The sequence below is a fragment of the Phyllostomus discolor genome, chromosome 5 (assembly GCF_004126475.2).
Source record: "Phyllostomus discolor isolate MPI-MPIP mPhyDis1 chromosome 5, mPhyDis1.pri.v3, whole genome shotgun sequence".
NCBI classification, from domain to species: domain Eukaryota; kingdom Metazoa; phylum Chordata; class Mammalia; order Chiroptera; family Phyllostomidae; genus Phyllostomus; species Phyllostomus discolor.
The window spans coordinates 1949944-1969622 of record NC_040907.2 but is presented as its reverse complement, the minus strand read 5'-3'; positions in this window follow the sequence as shown (position 1 = coordinate 1969622).

Genomic DNA, 19679 nt, shown 5'->3' with positions numbered 1-19679 from the left:
CCCGGGCTCCGCCGGGGAGGGCGGGCGCAGGGACGTCGTGGAGACACAGCAAGTCCCGTCCTCCGGTTCGGGCCGCGGCCCTGGTGGCGGAGGCCAGTGTCTGTGCTGGACCCGCAGCCCTGGCCCCCGCCCGCCCCCGCCGCCGCCAGCCCCGCCGGGCACTCGCGGCAGCCAAGGCACAGCGAGGCGGTGATTAGTGCAGCTTGTCCCGAAAGCCAAGTTTATGATTGGGAGATTAGCAGGGAACGGAGCCCATCTGCCGCTTCCTTTGTGGCCGAGTCAAGGGCTCTCCAGCCCCAGAAAGAGGCCAGGGCCGCGGTCCAAAGCCTGGAGCCACGCTCAGAGCCACTTAGACGCGAGAGCGCCAGACACCACCACCCGAGGTGACAGAGCCGCCTCCCGCCTCCACCTGGCCACGCTGTTCGCTCGCCACGTCCCGTCCGCCTGAAATGCGCCTCCCTCCCTCCAGCTCTCACTCACCGGCCAGGTGAGCTGGGAGTCGCCTCCTCCAGGAAGCCTTCTCTGAACCCCTCCACCCACATGTTTTACTCACTCCCTTCCCTCCCGGGGTTCCACGCCCTGTGTTCCAGCAGGCACACCTGCTTCCACCTGGTAAGACCACTTTGCTCCTGGAAACAGCCCCGGAGAACCCTCAGGAGGACTGGGAACTTCTCTGGCACCCTGGTCCCCTCCCCGGCCCCCATGGGAAGCCACCTGAGGGAGACAGCCATCCCTGGGTGACCCAGATGAAGGGGGACTGTGACGCCCGAGGGCCCGGTCTGGGCTGCAGGGGCCTCCCCGGCCCGGGTCTCTGTCCTCGCCCGCCAAGGACCTCAGCCAGCCCCAGGGGCCGCCCTCACGGCCCCGCTGCTCCCCGGCCCCCACCCACGCCCACCCAGCCCCAGGACCCGCTGTGTTCCCTCGTCTCCATCCGCCCCTGCTCAGAATGCACCGCCTCCACCTGCCTCTCGCCGGTGCCCAGCGGACGTCTGGCCTCACTGTGCAGCTGTTTGCTGACAGCGCAGCATCCCCGGGGAGCTGCGCACCTGACGGCACCGCTCTCGTGGTGCCGTGCCGCGGACCAGACGACCCCTGGCCTGGGTGACAGGCCCCTGAGCTGCCCAGGCCACCTCGGAGCTCCCGGGGTGCCCTGTGCGTGAGAAGTGCACCCCGCTTCTCCCCCGGGGCGAACCTGCTCTGGCCGTTCGCACCTCCCACGTCCCCGCCGGGCTCGCTGGCCGCGAGGACCCGCCGCCCGCACCCCCCTGCAGCCCCTCGTCGGGACTCCAGCGGCAGCCCCGCCGCCTGAGCAGCTCCCCGGCCAAGTGGGAGTCGGCATCAATGGGGGAGGGGCCGGGAGGCCTCGGCTACGCTTCAGGGATGGAAGCGCCTGCCTGTCCCGGGCCGTCCATCAACCGGCCGTGCTGGCGAGCGGTGTCCAGGGTGGGGCAAGCTGCCCCGGGACAGCTCAGCAGACCTGTTGCCTCACCAGATACCACCTGCCAGACGGAAAGCAAAACAGGGTTTGGGTCTGGGGGACATTCAAGGTGAGGTCTCCGGGGCTCGGAAACAGAGGGTCACATAACAGGTGCCCCAGACGGGCCTGCAGCCCCTGGCCAGCGACAAGGACGGCCCCAGGAGCACCCAGCGTGGGGAGGGACACCGAGGTGTCCGGCGCCACTTCTGTGCCGACAGCGGCTTCAGACCCGGTCGGGTCAGGCCGTGCAACTGCACTGCGGGGTCCCCCTGCAGCCAGAGTGCCCTGCGAGGTCGGTGGGGAAAGGCTGGGGGTGCCCTGCAGCGCCCTTTCGGGCTCCCGGAGCTCGGGGCGCCCGGCTGACGGCAGAGCGGGGCCCGCGGAGGCGGCTGTGCTGGCGTCCTGGGGCGGCCGTGACGAGGCGCTGCGGCTGGGGCCTGCCCACGGCAGCGCGCCGTCTCTCCATCCTGGAGGCTGGACGCCCAGATCGAGGGGGCAGCCGCCTCCGCGGTGGGTCCTCCCATGGCGAAGGGAAGCATGCTCTGGGGTCTGTCCCCATAAGGACACCGTCCTGTCTGACCCGGGCCCCACCCTCAGGTCATGCTGAAGAGCTGGCTGATCTTGTGCCCCACGAGGACACTTTCTCCCTGGAAGGAGGGGAGGCATTGGGCGGGGGATTGTGGGAGTGGGCAGGGCTATGGGCGTGGTCATGGCTGTGGGCGTGGCCATTGGGTGTGGTTATGGGCGTGGTCATGGGTGTGGCCACAGGCGGGGGCATTGGGAGGCCTTTGGAGGACTCTTGGTTCCCACCAGGCGCTTGGCTGTGAGCGTGCAGGGGCCCCTCCGCACCGGCTGCGGGGGAGAAAGTGAGGGGACCTGGGCTGGACCCCTCGGGGGCTCGGGAGACACGGGGCAGCTGTGTCAGGGCTGCGGGGTCAGGCGGCCCAGGCAGAAGGGAGTCGAGCTTCAGGGGGCAAACAGAGAAAAGAGAGGCCCCGAGCCCTCTCCCCAAGAGGTGGCACACTTTGGGTAGGATGCAACCCAGCAGCTGCTGGGGGACGTGCCGGACAAAGGTCTCCTATTTACACCCCACGTGATCCCCGCACAGCCCCTCGGTGCCGAATCATCGAGTTTTCTCCAGTCCGCTCTCTCCCCGCTGCTCCGTTCGGCTCTGCCAGAAGGTAAATTGTATCTAATTCTGGTCAGAAGCTTATAGTAAGTCCCACGGAGAAGCCTGAGCTATAGCCCAGGAGGCCTGGAGGTGCTCAGAGGCCCTCCTGTCGCAGGTGCAAGGGGTTCTGGGACAGCTGGGCACCCTTGAGTGGCTGCCGGGCCCCGGGGTCCCCTGACAGGCAGGCAGTGAGGGCCCCTCTTCTCCCCATGGAGCGGGGGCGGGGCAGGTCCTCCCAATCAGATTTTATTTCCAAACGCGACTCCGCACGGCGTGGGCGTGCCCCTCGCCAGGACCTCAGACAGCTCTGACTGGAAGGAAGGAACGTCCCTTCATGGGTCTGCATTCTCGAGATCGAACCAGACTCGGCCTCTCAGAGTTTCGCTCCTGCCCCCCCACCTCCCACGGGCAGGACGCCCCGTGCCCCGGGACGCAGGGCACAACCCCCCCACACAGAGGGGGCAGGAAGAGCCGCCCCACAGTTTGGGCACGGCCGGTTCAACCCCCCCACGCTGCCGCTTCCTGGCTTCGGGACGGAGGACACGGCTTGTCAGTGGGCTGAGCCGCCCCTCCATCTGGAAGATGTCAGCCGGCTGAGAGAATGACCTGGGGTCCCGGTGGGGGCTCCTGGCTCAGCCCCTTCCACGCGCCGTGGTGGCGACACCTGCCCACGGAGCGGCCGCCGTGTTCTTCTTCACCTGCGTGTCCGACAGTAGGGGGTGGGGGCCGGGCACTCGTGCCTGCGCCTGTGGACTGCAGAGGGAGAGGGCAGGGCCCCGGCCCCTCCAGGGCACGGGTCTCATCGATGTGCTCGGAGGGTTGAACGGCGGAGTGACCGGGAAATGCTCTCTGAGGGCCTGCACGCAGCGGAGGCCGGGTAAACACCGACCCTCCGGAGCAGCCGCCGACATTTACCCAGTGCTTTGTGCGGCGGGCGGCTGCCGCTCTGAGCGCGTTGTATCCATTAACTCGTGGAGCCCCGCACCTGCCCCGGAAGGCAGGCGGCCCTGCTTCAAAGGGGCAGACCCAGCACAGAGACGCCCAGTCGCCGCCCGGAGTCGCACAGCTCGTGGGTCTGGCTCCCGAGTCGGCCTCTCCACCGAGGGCCAGCGGCTGCCTCTCACTCCAGTGTGTTACCGGCTCAAGGGTGGGGTCTGAACTCCTAGAGGGGAGGGACTGAGGCTTGTCACCCCTCCTCCCAGCCTGGGCAGGCCACAGCTGCCGGTGGGACTTGCCCTGATAGTGGACATGCCCAAAGGCAAGGCCTCGCCACAGCTCGTGGGTGGTCGCCCTGATGCCCCATCCAGGGGTGTGGGGACAGAGCTGGGTCCCCCAGGCTGGTCACCAGCAGGCCCCACCCACCCTCCCACCTGTGGCCCCAGAGCCAACCCCCAAGAGAAAACCACAGGCTCCACCCCCCCACACCCCCCACCCCCTACCCCGGTCTGGCCCCAGACCCCGTGGCCCAGCCAGCGGCCCTGCCATCTCCGGGGACAGAGGAGCCAAGCTGGCTGGCCTCCCTGGCATCCACCCTCATCCGACCGCGCCGTCCTCCGGGCCTTGCATTGCCTGGACTTGAAAGATTAAGCTTGAAGCGTGTCCGAGATAATTGAAATGCACACCGGGCAGCCTGGGGCATGTACACGGGCACCGAGTCAGGAGCCCGAGCACCCGGACCGGGCGCCAGCCCAGCTCCGCCGCGGCAGCTGTGCGGCCCGGGAGCGCCGCCGGGAGCTCTCTGGGCCCGGCCTCCTGTTCTGTGAGGCGGCAGGGGCGTTAGCGTCTTCCTCGCAGGGCCGTCTGAGGGTCAAGTGAGCTGATGTGACAAAGTGCTGGGAGCAGTGTCCGACGTGCAGTGAGTGACATGTAAGTCTGAGAACAAATGAAACAGGAGTGTCTGGACTGCTGCTGGGTTCAAGGGCTTCCCGCCTGCTGGCCCGGGGAAGCTGCTGCCAGCAAGAGAATGCCCCGCCCACACTCCCCTCCCCGTGAGCCTCCCGCCCCCCACCTCCAGCCCTCTCTCTGACACCCCGGCCCCTGCCTCCCTGCCTCCCTGAGCTCGGTGACACCCAACGCGACACAGCCTGTCAGTCCGGGCCCGGAAGCCGCCCGCGGCACTTAGGGAGGAAAGCAAACGATTCCTTCCCCTGTCTCTCTCCCGGGGGATGAGGCGCTGAGTGTCTCACAGCAGCTCTCCTGGGGTGTCAGGAAGATGAGCGCACACACGGCTGATGTGTCTGAGGAGCCCGGGAGGCTGGCAGGCTGGGCCGGGATCCGGGTCCACAGGGGCAAAGGGGACCTCACGCCTGGGGACAAAGGTCCTGAGCTGCTGCCACTGTGCCGTCGTCCCTCGGGGGCAACCCCGGCACCCCGCTGGCCTTCCCCAGCGCGAGCCCCTCCCCGCTCCAGCCCCACATCCGCTGTCTTCTCACTCCCCGCGGGACTGAGGGAGCCTTGCGTCCACCGGGCCGTCAGCTGCTGCTCCCACAGCCTGATTCTGGTCTCTGAGTCCTGCTGACACTTTCTGCAGGGAGACGCCTGCCCAGCACCATGGCAGGTGCAGGAGGGGACAGGACATGGACAGCTCTGGAGACTGGGGGGAGGGGCAGGCAGCACCAAACGGGAAGTTCATGGTCACAGAAGGTGTAAGTGACACTTCTAGGTGTCATGGGGCGGGAGGGACCGCACCTGAGGAAGTGCTCACCAGGTGACAGGACACCGAGGTGGGGAGTCAGGGGGGCACGGACACGGACCTGGGGGGCCTCGACTTCCTCACCTGCACGTGGAAATTATAATAGCCCTATATCACAGGATCGTCACAAGGATTAAGTGGGTTATACACATACTGCCAGCAAAGAGGTGCCATCATTGCTATTTTCATCATCGCCATCATCACCATCATCATCATCACCATCATCATCACCATCATCACCACCACCATCATCACCATCACCATCATCACCATCACCATCATCATCACCACCATCACCACCATCACCATCATCATCACCACCACCACCATCATCACCACCATCATCATCACCACCACCATCATCATCACCATCACCACCACCACCACGGTTGTAACTATCGGCACCACGAGCATCAGCGTCACCACCATAACCCTTTGGCCCCAGAAGGGAGAACACCGTCTGGTCTCTGAGGGACGGGCTGTGCTGGGACAGGGGAGAGGCAGGGGGCTGGCCAGGCAGGCGACCCGGGAGAGGAGTGGAACGGAGGCTGGGAAGACGGCGGATTCCTGAGGCGCGTTTTGTTGCAGGGCCAGCAGCCAAACCTGGTGGCGAAGGTGGTCCGGGGTCCCCTGGCGGCAGTTTTGTAGGAACCCAGGGTCCGAGGCTCCCCCTGACTCCTGGCCAGGTCCATCTGGTCCTCGGACCCACATGTCGCCCCTGTGTGTGGGCGGCAACCCCCACTCTGTCTCCGTGGACCCGCCCCCCTTCCAGCACCTCACGGAGGCCCAGCTGTGCCATCCGGGGTCCATCCCCTCGGGCCGCCCTGTGCACCCTGCCTTCCCGGAACCACGTCCTCCCCCCCACAACTGCCTGCCCCACCCCCCGGCTTCCCAGAGAGGGGTCCTGGGCTTCTCCTCGGACGCTGACCGCAGGGCCGCCGGGCTGGGAAGCAGAGCGGCGTGATAATTAGCGGGCAGGCTGCGGTCGCCAGGCCTCCAGCTCCGGGCCGCCGTAATCGGGATAATGTGGGAGTTGATTTGCTCTGTCCAAAATGTACCATTATTGTTAGATTTCCCACTGGCTAGCTTTGGCAACAGTCATTTATGTCTCTCTGCCACCTGGGGGACGCCGGACCCCTCCGCGGGAGGGGCGCGTGGCGCCCTCTGGCTCGGCTGTAAATGCCTCATTATGCTCCCGGCTGCTCGCTCGGTCCTTCTCTCTCTCCGGGTCACATTTCATTTCGGGTTAAATAATGAAGCCAGCAGACCGGAGATTAGAGCCGTTAAATGATTTCTGCTCCCAGGAAGCAGATGCTTGTCCAAGCGGCAGGCGCCCGACAGCCCGTGGGCTCTCCCCAAGAGCGGGACCAGAAGGAGGGGACCGGGCTGGGACCTGTGGCTCCGACGCCCGGAGACCAGACTTGCAGTGCAGCCAGAGCGCTCGGGTGGGCGGCCAGCAGGCCACAGGGTGGGCAGGTGGGGCCCTCCGCCCCAATGGCAGGCGCACGGCCGGCCTCGGAGTCTCGCACCCACGTCCAGAGTGAGCTCTGGCCAGAGGCAGGCAGGGGGCCCAGCGGTGGGGATAGATGCCGTTGACCTCTACGGGGTGGGGAGATCGTCCTTGACCCATAACACCCTCCAAGTGCCCCTGGGGTCTTCACTGGGTCCTCCCACCACTCGGACGTCCCCTGGGGCCACTTTACCGCGTCCATGTGCGGACAAGGAGAACCTTCAGAGGTTCTGGCCTCAACCAACACGGCAACCCCCTGTGGCCAGCCCCGATGGCAGCCCTGCGGTCTTTCGAGCCCCCTGTCCTTTCCTGTCCCAGCCGGGGACCGGGAGTCCAGCGTGGCCGCTGGCCAGCCCCCGGTGACTGGGAGTGCAGCCAGACTCAGACCGCTCCCTGCACCCTGTCCGCTGCCCCTGAGGACGGAGGGGCCTGCCCTCTCTGGGCCTCGGTTCCCTGACCTGGGCAGTGGGGGGGAATGAGGCCAGCCCCGAGGGACGACCACTGAGACTGGGGAACCGTGCCCACGCCCAGAGCCGCTGGTACAATCGGGGTTCCAGCGAGACGGAAGGCCAGCCACGGCGAAGCCGCCTCCCCCCGCACGCCCCTCTCATGGGTGGGCGCCCAGGCAGCTCAGGGTGCGGAGCGCCGGGGGAAGCGGCAAACACTGTGCTGGGAGACGGAGCTCGCTCGCCGGCAGGGCTGGGGCTCCCCCGAGGCAGGAAACTGCCCCCCGTGACTTACGGACGGTGTGGAGAGGATGGCGTCACCGCGGGCTCAGGGGGTGTGACACGGAGCAGATGGCACGTCCCATTAGCAGACTAAAATTAGCCTGTGTCAAGCGGCTGAGATAGGCTGGCTGAAACGGGGTGAGCAGGCAACCGTGTCCCCCGGGGCAGGGCCGGGTCCCCGCCTCCCGGTGGCCGGCCCTGCTTCGGCCACACAAGGAACCCAGCCCCCTCCGGCCACAGGCGGACACCAAGGGCCACAAGGAAGAGGAAGTGACAGCTGGCCGTCGGGACCGGCCCACCGCAGAGGTTGTCACCCCTCCCCCCACCCCCAGCCACACGACAGCTACTGGACCCCACCCCCCATCTGAGAGGGCCCTGCCTGACCACCCCCCGGGTTCGGTGTGCCGTGGGGCGCTGGCGGGGCCTCCGAGGTGCCTGAGCCACGCGGGGCGCGTCCAGCTCAGCTCAGAGGCTCTGGTGTCTCGGGGACGTCCCTTCCCGGCTCGGGCCCTGCGGACACAGAGCCCATTCTGGCCCTCGTCCCGGGCAGCCCTGGCTCCCAAGACGCAGCAGCACCCAGCTCCCTGGCTGGCTCGCCGGGGAGCCCTGTAGACGGGGTGCCCTCGGGTGCTGGGGCCAAAGCCCGCGCTGGCGGCAGGCAGGGCCGGTTCAACCCCCGCCCTCTGACTGCGGCTCTCTGACTGCGGCTCTGAGCAACGTGCTTCATCCTGTGAAGTCTTGGTTTTTGGACGTGGGAATGGGGCAATAAGGCGCTTCCTGAGGGAGCTGCCCCCATGTTATAATCTTTCCCCCGCCCCAAGCTCCACCGCACTGCGGCTGGGATTCCATCCCATCCAGGGTTCCATCCCATCCAGGGTTCCACTCTGCCGATGCTGGGCTTGCTGGGGTCGGGGAGGCGGCTGCTGTCCAACAGCCACGCTCCAGTCCCGTCTAACCTTTGGCCCCTCGGCACCCTCCGCACCCTTCCCCACTCTGCCTTCGTGACACTCCCCGCGTGCCTGGCGTCCAGAACCCTGGTTCTCCTCCCGCCCTCTCACCTCTCCGAGCTCTCTTTCTAATGCTGCTCGTCCCCCCCACACCCCCGCTTTCTCGCCGCCCAGGATAGCCAGCGCTGGGGGGGCAACTCTGTTCCCACCCCAAGACGAGGGGTGGTGGAGACCCACACGCGGCGGGGACCGCGCCCTGGGAGGCTCCTCGGCACACGCGCCGCCCCCGCGCCCGTGCGGAGGGCCGCCATCTCGGGGGCGGAGCTCTGCTGCGGTCCGCAGGCCGGCTGCCCGGCCAGCCCCGCCCTCACGGCTCCACCCCCCAGAAACTGTCTCCAAGGACGCGGTGCGTGCAGGGTCGAGGAGTCTCCGAGATGTTAGAGGCGCTGGGATCCCGCCGCCCTGCGGAACTATTTTCGCTCGGAGTAACAAGGTCTCCCCGTAGAGTCTCCCACTGACGGCACGCGTAAACGCTACAGGAAAACGAGATGCGTGTGCAGCTGAGCGGGAAACACCCGGCCCCACGTGACCGCAGCGCCCGCCCGGGCAGACTTTCCCTGCCGCCCAGGAAGTGGGCGCGCGTGTCCGGGGCCTCCGGCCTGCGGGGTGAGTCGGCTGTGGCCAGGCTGTCCCCGTGCCGAAGCGAGAGCGGGTCGCCCTTGGGGGAAAGGTTTCCGGTAACGTCGGGGGAGCAACAGTCGCCACGTGGCCCCCAGAGGGAGGGATGTCAGCGAGGGTCAGGATGTGGCCGGGCACAGGACACCTGATGCTGGACAGGCCAGGTGGACAACCAACCGCTCGTCGGTCCCCCAGCCCAGGGGACAGAGCCCTCCCCCCCCCCCCCCCCCGGGGCCGCACTCAGGTACAGAGTGACCGAGCAGGGGCTGCGGGAGACCGGCTTCACAGTGACAGGAGGGGATGAGGGGGTCTCCTGGCTCCCACGGGAGCGTGTGATGGGCTGGTTTGAACAACTCCAAGGGCTGAGGGAGCGGAAGTCCCCTGCTCAGGGACAGTGAGCAGGCCCTGCGCCTGGTCCCCGTGACGAGGTGGCCATCTGGCGGGGGGACTGGGGGTGGGAGCAGTGCGGAGGAGCGGGGAGCCTGTGGTCAGGACACTCGAGTTTGCTGTGGTTTCAGGCGTCGAAGCAGCACGGACACGTGACCTCAGGTCCCCCACACAGGCTGCTTGACCCGCAAGACGGGGAAGAGGGGGGTCCAGGAGGTAACCAGCTCCCTCCCAAGCCCCTGCACTGCACACGGCCCTGCGTCCAGGGCCACCGGGGCAGGATGGAGACGGCCCAGCCCTCCCCCTGCTGCCAGGCGCACCTGCAGGCAGAGCCGGGGCTCCGGGGCCCCCCCATGGGGCCAGGCAGAGGCGGGGACTTTGCTACCGTGACATTCTGGCTTCCCTGCCTTCTTTCCTCTGCCCTGGGTCCCCTCCCCAACTCCCTCACGGCTCGTCCTGCTCCGCGGGAGCCGACCCGAGACCACAGGTGGTCCTTCGAGGGGACCCGTCACCTGCAGGCTCCCACACGCCTCTCAGCAGCCCCGGGAGTTCGGCAGACGGGGGCCATCGGCCCCATTGTACAGTGAGGGACCCAGGCGCTGGGGGGCTGGGCTCTCCCACGGTCCCACAGACTACGGGGGAGGGAGGCGGTCCCACTGGGGTCGGGCCTGCGCCTCTAACGAGACGCCGGGGACACCCTGCAGCGGGTCGTGAGGTTCTGACCCCGAAGAGAGACCCGCAGTCTCAGTGGCCACCTGGGTCCACCTCCTCCAAGTCTCAGCTGGACAGACGCCCCCTCCAGCTGCGTTCTCCCCCGGCCCAAGTCCAAGGCCGTCGCTCCGCCCAGCTCCCCCACATTGCCCTGGTCTGGCTCCTTCTTCACAGTTATCGAGCTGGTTTTTTGTTCTTATTCCAGCTGGCGTTTCCCGCTCGTCTCCCCCAGGAGGCTGCGGGCTCCGGGAGGAGCTCGGCCCTGACTCCCTCGCCAGCCGCCTGGGCCCCCGGGCGGGCGGCCAGGGCACGCTCACCGAACAAGTGAGAGCATTGACCCCGTGACACCAGCTCCCTCCTGCTTCAGGGGGGGACCCGGCCACACGGCGGTCCCGGCATAATTATACACAGCTTTCTCCGGTCCGGCCAGTCATCCGCAGAGACGCGTGGACCTGGGTGCGGGGAGAGACACACTCTTGCCCACACTGCTGTCACCTCCTTCCAAGGGACCAGACGCGGTGGGCTGCAGCGTGGGGCTTTTATTCAGACACTGGGCCACGTGGGGGCGGCAATACCGGCAGCCACACAGGGGAGGCGCTCTCGCCTCCAGAAGAGCGGAGATGACAGACCACCCTGCAAATGCGTCCTCGCCCTGCTCCTGGGAGAGCAGAGCTGGTGGGCAGGGGGCCGTGGGCCACGCGGTCACGGAGACAGGGCTGCATGGGGCACTGTGGCTCTGCCTGGTCACCGTCGGTGAGAGGTGTGGTTAGCCCGGTGCTCCCGTCCCCGGTAACCGTCTGTCTGGGCGAGGGGGAGGAGGGGCTGATCCCTCCCTCATCCTGGGTCCTCCAGCACCTTCTGGGCGAGTCCCAAGCGTGTGGCCTCCGTGGGTCCCAGCCGTCACCTCCCGAGGTCCCTGTCCCCCACTGCCTGTGTGGCCCAGTCGGCCTCCTCTCCCCATCCTCCCCGTCTCCCCGAAAACACCCTGCGTCAACGCTTCTGAAAACCAGACACGCCGGCCCTTCTCTAATTGGACCATTTGAAACGGGGCCAAGTCGGGACGGAACTGTTTCCACACACCGCGCCTTCCTCCTGCGCTTGGGAAATTATTAACAGAAGTGGTACCTCGGTGGTGAAGGGCGGTATTTATTCCCCCATTAAACCCGTAACAATTTACCTTGCTAAAAATAGAGGGGGAAATGAAGAGACGTGAGAGGCTCACTTCCCTCGCTCAGGTAACGAGGCCCACGGGGAGACACGTGCGGAGCGGCAGCCGCGGCTCTGAGCCCTTCCCCCGGGAACCCCGCCACGTGTCCGCCCGGATCCGGTCCGGCCGCGTCCCCCCTGCCCCAGCCGCACTCGGGTCCCATCTCGGACGCCCTCTGCCCGGGTCCCCGCAGCGCCCCACACCCTGGTCTTCGGTGAACAGTCACACCCTAAACGCTGCCTCCCTTGCGGGTATCGGCCGGGCAGCTGGGACCCGAGCACCGTGCCCCAGCAAGACCTGGGCCAGAGCTGGGGACACAGAGCTGGACACGCGTGCTCCGTCCTGGGAAGGCCGACAGCCCTGTGGGCACGGCCGAGGGGTTCCAAAGACCCTTGGGTGTCCGGAAGCAGGGACTGGGCTGGGTCATGGGCCCCTCCAGAAGGGGCAGCAGCCCCCAGGAGGGCCTGGGACCACTTCCTGTTGGAGACGTCCACCCCCCCCCCGCCAGCCAGCAGGGCATCGGTCCTGGGCTCACGGGCTCGCAGTGGCCGGGCCGGGGCTCGAGCCCAGCCCCACCACTTGCCCGAGGGCCTGTCTGGGCCTCAGCGCCTCCACTCCTCTCCAGGATGGGAACACTGCCCACTCCCCATCCCCTCGGCTCCTCGGTGTCCCCCACCACCCCCGACACTCCTTGATGTCCAGCAGGAGGGCTAAAGCGTGGTGTCCCCGCACCCCTGGCCGCCAGAGCTCAGGGTGACACTGAGGAGCAATGCAGTACCCCCACAGGCGGATGCACTCTCTGGAGACCTGCTGGTGCCCCGTGGCCGGTGTCCCGTGGCTGTGGCCGAGGTGGGTGAGGCCCGAGTGCTGGCCCGGGGGCAGCTGTGGGCCTCCATCCCCGCCACACTGGGCAGCAGCTGCCCTGACTGTCCCCTGTGCGGTGATTTATTGGAGGGGCCTGGAGGCCCAGCCCCCCGTGAGCTGGAAGTTACTAGACCCTGACCCTGACCCAGTGACCGTCTCCTCTGCAGCTGCCCCGCCTTCCAGGGCAAGGCCTGAGTAGAGGTCATTGTCAGCCTGACCGAGCCCAAGGCGAGGTCTCACTCGGGCCACCTCTGCTCCAGGCTCAGCCCTGCAGTTGCACACAGCAGGTCCCCCATAAACTCTCTCTCTTCTCCATGTGTCCCTTCCGCTCAGCCAGACTGAGGTTCTGCAGGCACAGCCACATGGCACTTGGCGGGGTGACAGTGTGTCTCCGGCCCGTCTTACCCCTCTTGCCCTTTGGCACGTCGCCAGAGGCCCCCGAAACCCCAGCAGAGGCGCAGACCACAGAGCGGGCCTGTGTTCCCACGGTGACGGCCTCCCCGGGGGGGGGGGGGGGACCCAGGAGGGACGGCGGCTGTCCAGGCTGGGTTCCATCTCCCGAGCCCCGGCCACTGGCCGCCCACTGTAGGACCCTCGTCCTCCAGGCCTGGTTCTGCACCCAAGTCCCCCGACAGGCGGGGGCCGTGTGGCATGCCACCCACCTTCTTCACTGCACCCGCAGCTCCTGAAAGGTCTCTGCCGTCCCCGGTAAAGAGCTGAGTGGCAGAGCCAGGGACCCACCCCGCTCTGCTCGCTCCTGCCGGAGCACGGCCTCAGCACCGGACTGTTTAGCACAGCCTTCTCGTCCTGCAGCTGACGTCCTGCCCGCCTCTCCACCTGCTCCCCCGAGGCGGGAGTTGGAGCTGGCCACACACACACACAAACACGTGGGGTTTGGGGATGCACCCGTGGGATGGCGGTGTTGGTAAAATCTTTGCACACTTGCTGGGTGTTTGTGTGTGTGTGTGTGGTTTGGAGAGACCACAGTCTGTGGATCAGAAGTTCGGAGATGCCTCAGGAGTTTCCATTGCCCCCCAGGGAAGAGGAGGCCCTGGGTGAGACCCCACCCTGGGGGAGAGAGGGGCTGGGCCAGAGCCCCGGCCTGCTGTGGGGTCTCAAGGACCTCGGGCTGGCCCCCTGAGCCCAGAGACCACTGCCAGCTGGGTGCTCACTGGGGCCAGTGCCTGCATGGAGGACCTTGGAGGGATGTCCCCAAGCCCCAGAGAGCAGGCCGGGGCTTCTGGCGGCTCAGTGAGCCAAGAGAATCATCACCTCCCACACGTCCACACGCCACACTGGGGCACGGGCCCATTAGTGGGGGGTGGGGGGCCACAAAGCCCCATGCAGATGCAGCGGGGGCCCACTCCTCCCCCCGGGGCATTCGTGCTGATGGGTTGGGCACCAGCCACTCGGAGGAGCATGTGCTCGTGCTGAGCTGATAATGTGTATAATCCCTCCATCAAAGGCAGGGCGGGTGCCACATGAGAGGACGGAAACCGGAAACCATGCTCACTGGTCTTGAGCTGCCGGGCCACGCTGGCCGTGAAGGGGGAGGAGAGGGAGAGAGAAAGGTCAGGGGGGACTGATGGGCGCAAGAGGCCCGGCAAAGCCTGGGCCGAAGAACAGGGTGGGAGAGAGCGGAAGGTGCGTGCCGCCGGGACAGACGCCCACGCCAGGCCACACACCGCCTCCCGGGCACTCGGCGGCCTCGGCGGCCGGGGACTCTGTGGCCACGTTGCTGTCTGTGGAGAGCAGCAGCAGCAGGAGGTGCCAACCCGGTACTGGGGGCCGGCTGCCTGGCTGAGCCCCAGGGCGGACGCTGCAACCGCCCCAGCCTGCGAAGGGGAGCCAGCGCCCCCCCCCAAATGTGCTGCTTTGACGCAGGGATGCTTCTGAGCTGAAGGCAACCGAGGAGAAGCAGGTGCCAGAGGCACTCTCTGCCGTCCGCCTCTGCCCAGAGGCAGGACGTGGATGCGCCGTCTCTCGGGCGAAGCTCCTTGCCGGCCGGGGAGGAGGGGCCGGCTCCGGCCGCGGCACCGTGCACGGCTGAGAGAGGCGGACTGGCCCACCGCCCGTGGCCCCCGGGTCACCCTCGGCCCCTGGGGACTCAGTCCAGGACGGGGCTCTGCCTCCAGCCCAGAGTGGCGCTGGGCTGGCAGCGCACAGCACAAACCGCCGTGGTGGCCTTGTGTGGCCGAGGCCGGGACACCCAGTGACAGTCCTCCCAGCTCGTGGGACAGCACACGGGTGTCATGCAGTGAGCGAGAGGACACTGGGAGTGGACGGGGCCGGCGGAGCTCAGGTGCAGGGGCCTCTGTCCCCGTGTGGCTGATGAACCGGGAGGACGCCGAAGTGTGGACACAGCGCTGGAAGGACATCTGTGTCACAGCCATGCCCAGCCCCCCACGTACAGCCCACGGTCCCCACCCCCTCCCACTGGAAGGCACACTTCTGTCCGGTACCGAATTACTTGGGTTTCCGGGAGGCCTCTGCTCATGTTTCTCCGGTCCCGCGGTCACCGCCGGCACCCGCGGCGTCACCTGGCATGTCCCTGCAAACAGCCACTGCGCTCCCCCGGCCTGCCTGCAGTGGACGCTGCCCGGACACTCGGGAGCCACCCCGTGCCCGTGCGCAGAATGAAGAAACGACTCCATCGCTTTAGTGCAATGAAGTCTCTGGGGGGCGGGGCGGGGCTGAGCAGGAGGCGGGGCTGAGCAGGGGGCGGGGCTGAGCAGGGGCGGGGCTGAGCAGGAGGCGGGGGGCCGGGTTTCCAATCCAGGATTCAAGGTTCATGGAAGGGTAAGATAGACACAGCAGGAGGGGGCTTTGTCGGGGGCCAGCAGCCCGAGACCTGGTAGGAGGGTCAGGGACCCGGTGTGGACCCCAAGGGGCCCCTTCGTAGCTGTGGGAGCCCGGGCTAGTCCCGGAAGCTTTCGGAGCCTCAGTGTCTCCATCTGGGAAGCGGGTACAATTCACCCGCCTGTCAGGGCTGCAGCGCAGCACGAGCGCCTTCCTGTGCCGGATGCTCCTGGCGGAGAGCAGCCGCTCGGGAAAAGGGGGACTGATGCTCTGTTCCCTGAACCCCATGGGCCCCCCGCCCCCCCCGGATTACCCGGGCTTTTTACTTCCTGCGTGTCTGATGCCCGGACGTCCGGGGCTGGCCGACCCGGAGAGCCGGCCCCTCGCAGTGAGAGGACACACCTGGCCGGCTGGCTGGCGACCTCGAGCCTTTCACGGGCCAACTAATCAACGCAGAGCACACTGCCCCCCCACACACCCTTCCATCAGCTCCCACACTCTGGGCCGCTGTCCCCGCCCCAGTCGCCCAGGGCAGGGGCAGTCCTTGGAGCAGCCCCAATGCCCCAGGATGCGCTCTGAAACCCTGAATTCACGCTGGCCCGCCCTGGGCCTGCTCCCCACCTCCCACGCCTTCCCGCGGAACCCCCATCGAGGCCCAGGCCCTCGTGGCTCCCCACCCCCTGCACCCCCCACCCCGTGCCCCTGGCGCTCCCCCAGGCGGCCCCGAGTGGCAGGCACGTCTCCTGTTTCCAGAGCATCTGGGGGCAGAAACCCCTCTCCCTCCTGGCAGCCATTTCTGTGTCTGTGTGTCCTGCTGCACCGATTAGCACCAACCTCCACCCAGCTTCCTCAGCACCTGCGTCCAGATGCAGACACCGGCCCGGAGGTCTGGGGACACGATGGGCAGGCTCGCCCGAGCCGCCTGCGGCTGGACACGGGGCCCACCTGGCATCGCTGACCTGTCCCTCCGGCCGCCCTCCGCCCCCTCCATCGGCCCCGTCCACCCCTCCCGCTGGGAGACACAACTTCAGCAGCAGCAGAATGATGGCGAACGGCGACAACTGGTTTACGGCTGCCGGCTCACACCGACTGCTGCTCTTGCTTTTTTATTTCCAGAAGATGCTAATTCAGACACAACGCCCCGGGCGAAAGGGTCCCTCAGAAAAGATGGAGGAGGGAGTCTCTCGGGAGACACGCTTGTTTATTGCCTGTTTCTCTTTCACATCCAGGGTTAGGCGTCAGGCGGGGGAACGTGGGCAGTGGGTGGGGGCTCAGCTCAGGGGAGGCAGGGCATGACCTCCCTCCCTGCACCAGTCAGTCCCCACCCCCTGGTCCCGCCTGAGCAGGGGCCTGGCAGCCAGCCTCCTGAGCTGGCTGAGTCCGCGGCTGAGCAGGGCAGGCGACCTTTGCAGGTGAGAAAGCTTCACCGAGCACCTGCGGAGCTCAGGAGCCCAGGGGGTTGGCGGCGTCTCCGGGCACCACCAGACACACGGTCCCACCCGAGCCCTCCCCGTCCAGGCCCAAAAGCAAGGGGAGCGCTTGCTTCTTCAAAGCCTGATGCAAACCACGGAGGCGTTAACAGAGCGATTGTGAAGGCCCGCGTGTTTTATCACCGCTCCTGCGCCGCAGAGCCCATCGCCCGGAAATCTGGAAATCTGGACGCGTCTGTCGCTTCCAGAACGCTCTGTGCGGAAACGAGCTCCCGGGGAGTGAGGCGGCCGCGGGAGGAACGCGGGGTGGGCGGCCCGCGGCGGCCCCGCCCCGCCGAGCCGACGGCGGAGAGGCCGGGAGTAACGAGCCCGCCTCGGCGTTTCGGAGGCGAGCAGACACCTAATTAGAGGCTTTATGCTTCTCCCCTGACAGCCACTGAGGACGCTGCCTTTAGCTCGCGTCCCCGATAAAATTCTCTGCGCGGCAAGCAGGTTACCGTTTTGGGGCGATATCTTTGCTCGGTAACATAAGCAGGTCTTGTTTGAAAAGCCGCTGTGCGTTATTTTGGATGATGAGTGGCAGGCGGCTCCGCGCCACGCCCACTCCTTGGGGGCGGGGTCGCTCGGTGGTCCCGCCCCAAGAGGGTGCACAGCAGCACCCTCCCCACCTTCTGGCCCCTCCTCCCACTTTCCTCTCCGGCCAGCTCAGGGCGCACAGCCGACACCCTGCCTCCCGTCGGTAGAACAGGCCCCGTGGAAACCGTCTCTCCTACCCTCCCTCACTCCCTGACCTCTGCCCAGGGCCTGGCAGGGGGTGGGGACGCCCAGCCCCGCCCCACTCTTCCTGGCCCGGCTCCTGCTGGTGTTCCTGGTCCCGCCCCTTGGGAACCCTCCGCACACCTTCCCTGAAAAAACGGTCCTCCCGGTTCCTCCCCGGCTGTGATTGGTTCCTCCCCGGCAACAGCCACCGTGCTTGAACTGTATCTGTTTACTCGTTCCTGTTCAGGCCCCTCCCCTGAAATACGGATTCAGCGAGGACAGAGAGCCTGTCTGGTTTTTTAATAATGTGCTCACAACTCCGACCGCGGGGGCTCTGGGCGAGTGTTCATGGGATGGATGGGGGGCGGTGGATGATGGATGGGGAGGTTGGCTAGAGGGATGGTGGGCAAATGAATAGATGGATGGCGGATGATAGATAGTGGTGGTGGATGGATGGATGGATGGGTGGGTAGATGGATGGGTGGATGGACGGATGGAGGGCGGATGAGTACATAATGATGATGGATGGGTGGATGGATGCATGGCGATGTATGAAGCAGTAAGAACATTTAACCCTTTAATTGTGCCTACTCTGCAGCAGGGGGGCCTTGGGGCTCCTCACGCCCATCTCTACAAAACCCCTCTGAAGCCGGCTCACGCACAGATGTGAGCCCCCATTTGAGAGACGGGGAGCCTGAGGCCTGCAGAGAGGAGGTAGCGTTCCTAGAGTCCTGGGGCGGGATTCCTGATGAAGCAGGGAGGCCGGTCGAGACTGCCGGTTACAGAAGTGGAGCCCCACGTCTGAGGGTGCGCCTGGTTCCGTCCCCGTTTTAGAACCGGAAGCCCCGTGTCCCAGAAAGCCCCGAGTGCTGGGCAAACCGGCCTCCCCAGCAGGACAGCAGTGGCCAGTCTTCCTGGCGTCTCACCGATCCAAACCTGGGAAAAGACGGAGGAGCACGTCGGAAGGAGAGAATTGTTCTCAGGAGCATTTCGAGACGACAGGACGGATGACTAAATAACGGGGGGTCCACGCGGCATCTTGGCCGCACAGCCCTTCACGGGAACATGACCGAGCAAAGTGGCCGTGCCGGCTGCAGACGCTCCGATTCTGGCCTTGGAGAAAAGTCGGCCCACTTCCAGTGGGCCAGGAGCTGGGGCAGGGATGGCGAGGAACTTCTGAACGTCCACCAGAAAATAAAAATCTTCTCTCCTGCTCTTTCCATCCTTCAACCGCACAGGCCTGGACTGCTGACCCAGTTACAGCCCCCACGGGGTCCCCGGGCACTGTCCCACCAGACACCTGACCATTAGGTCACCCCCTTCTGCAGGAACCTGGTCCCCAAAGACCCCTCGTCCCTGGCACCTTGGAGCAGACTGGTGGCCTCCCATTCTGTGGCACCGGGTGGATGCCCCTATCCTGGGAGTGGCTGACCCCAGGGCGGCCCCAGGTTCCATGAGCAGCCCAGCCCAGAGGGGCCGAGCAGCCTGTCCAAGGCCACCATGTGCAGATGCCACGGAGCAGGATTCCAGCAAACTGCACTGGACTCGGAGTCTGAGCCCCTGGCTCCTCCTGGGCCTGGCCTCTCTGGAGGGCCGGGGACACGGTCCGTACCCTTAAGACGGCATCCAGCACTTGCCACGGGGCAGGATCGATGCTCAGAGACAGGCCAGAGACGTCCTACTTTATGTTCTGTGGACTAGTATTTCATCATCTATGGGGCAGGCAGCCGGGGGGACAGACGTGAGCTGTAAAAATCTCTGGCTTTGAAAAGGCACCAGCAGCCACAGGGCAATGGCGCTCTGGCACTTGGGGACCGGCAGGCGTGCGTTGCTGGAAACGACATCACCGGCAGAGGAGAGGGAGACAGACCGCGCAGCAGGCGGAGGCACGGAGAGACGGCGACCGGGCGAGCGAGAGCACGTGCAGGGAGTGAGGACGTGCTGGCCCAGCAAGCGCGGATCTGGGGCCCCGACACCCGCGGGCGCGAGAAGCAAGGGCTCTGGGCTCCGGAGCACAGCCAGGACTCACGTTTAGCTGATCCTGCCTACACGCTTGGCTGTGGTGATCATCATCTCAGCTGAGCAGGGTTTTCTGCCACGGAGACTAACTACGCTGCCCGCGATGCGCTCTCGTGGAAAACCCACGTTCTGCGGATCCGCGCCGCACGAGGCGGTCTGCAGGGCCCCGGAGAGGGCTGTCTCCGGCAGCCGCGCGCGCAGCCCCACGCCTGCCGCAGGTCACACGTCCTCCGTCTCGTGCTTGCGCAGCAGCAGAAGGAAGCACCCAGCTGGGCCAGGTTGCAGAGAGCGCGGCGGCCG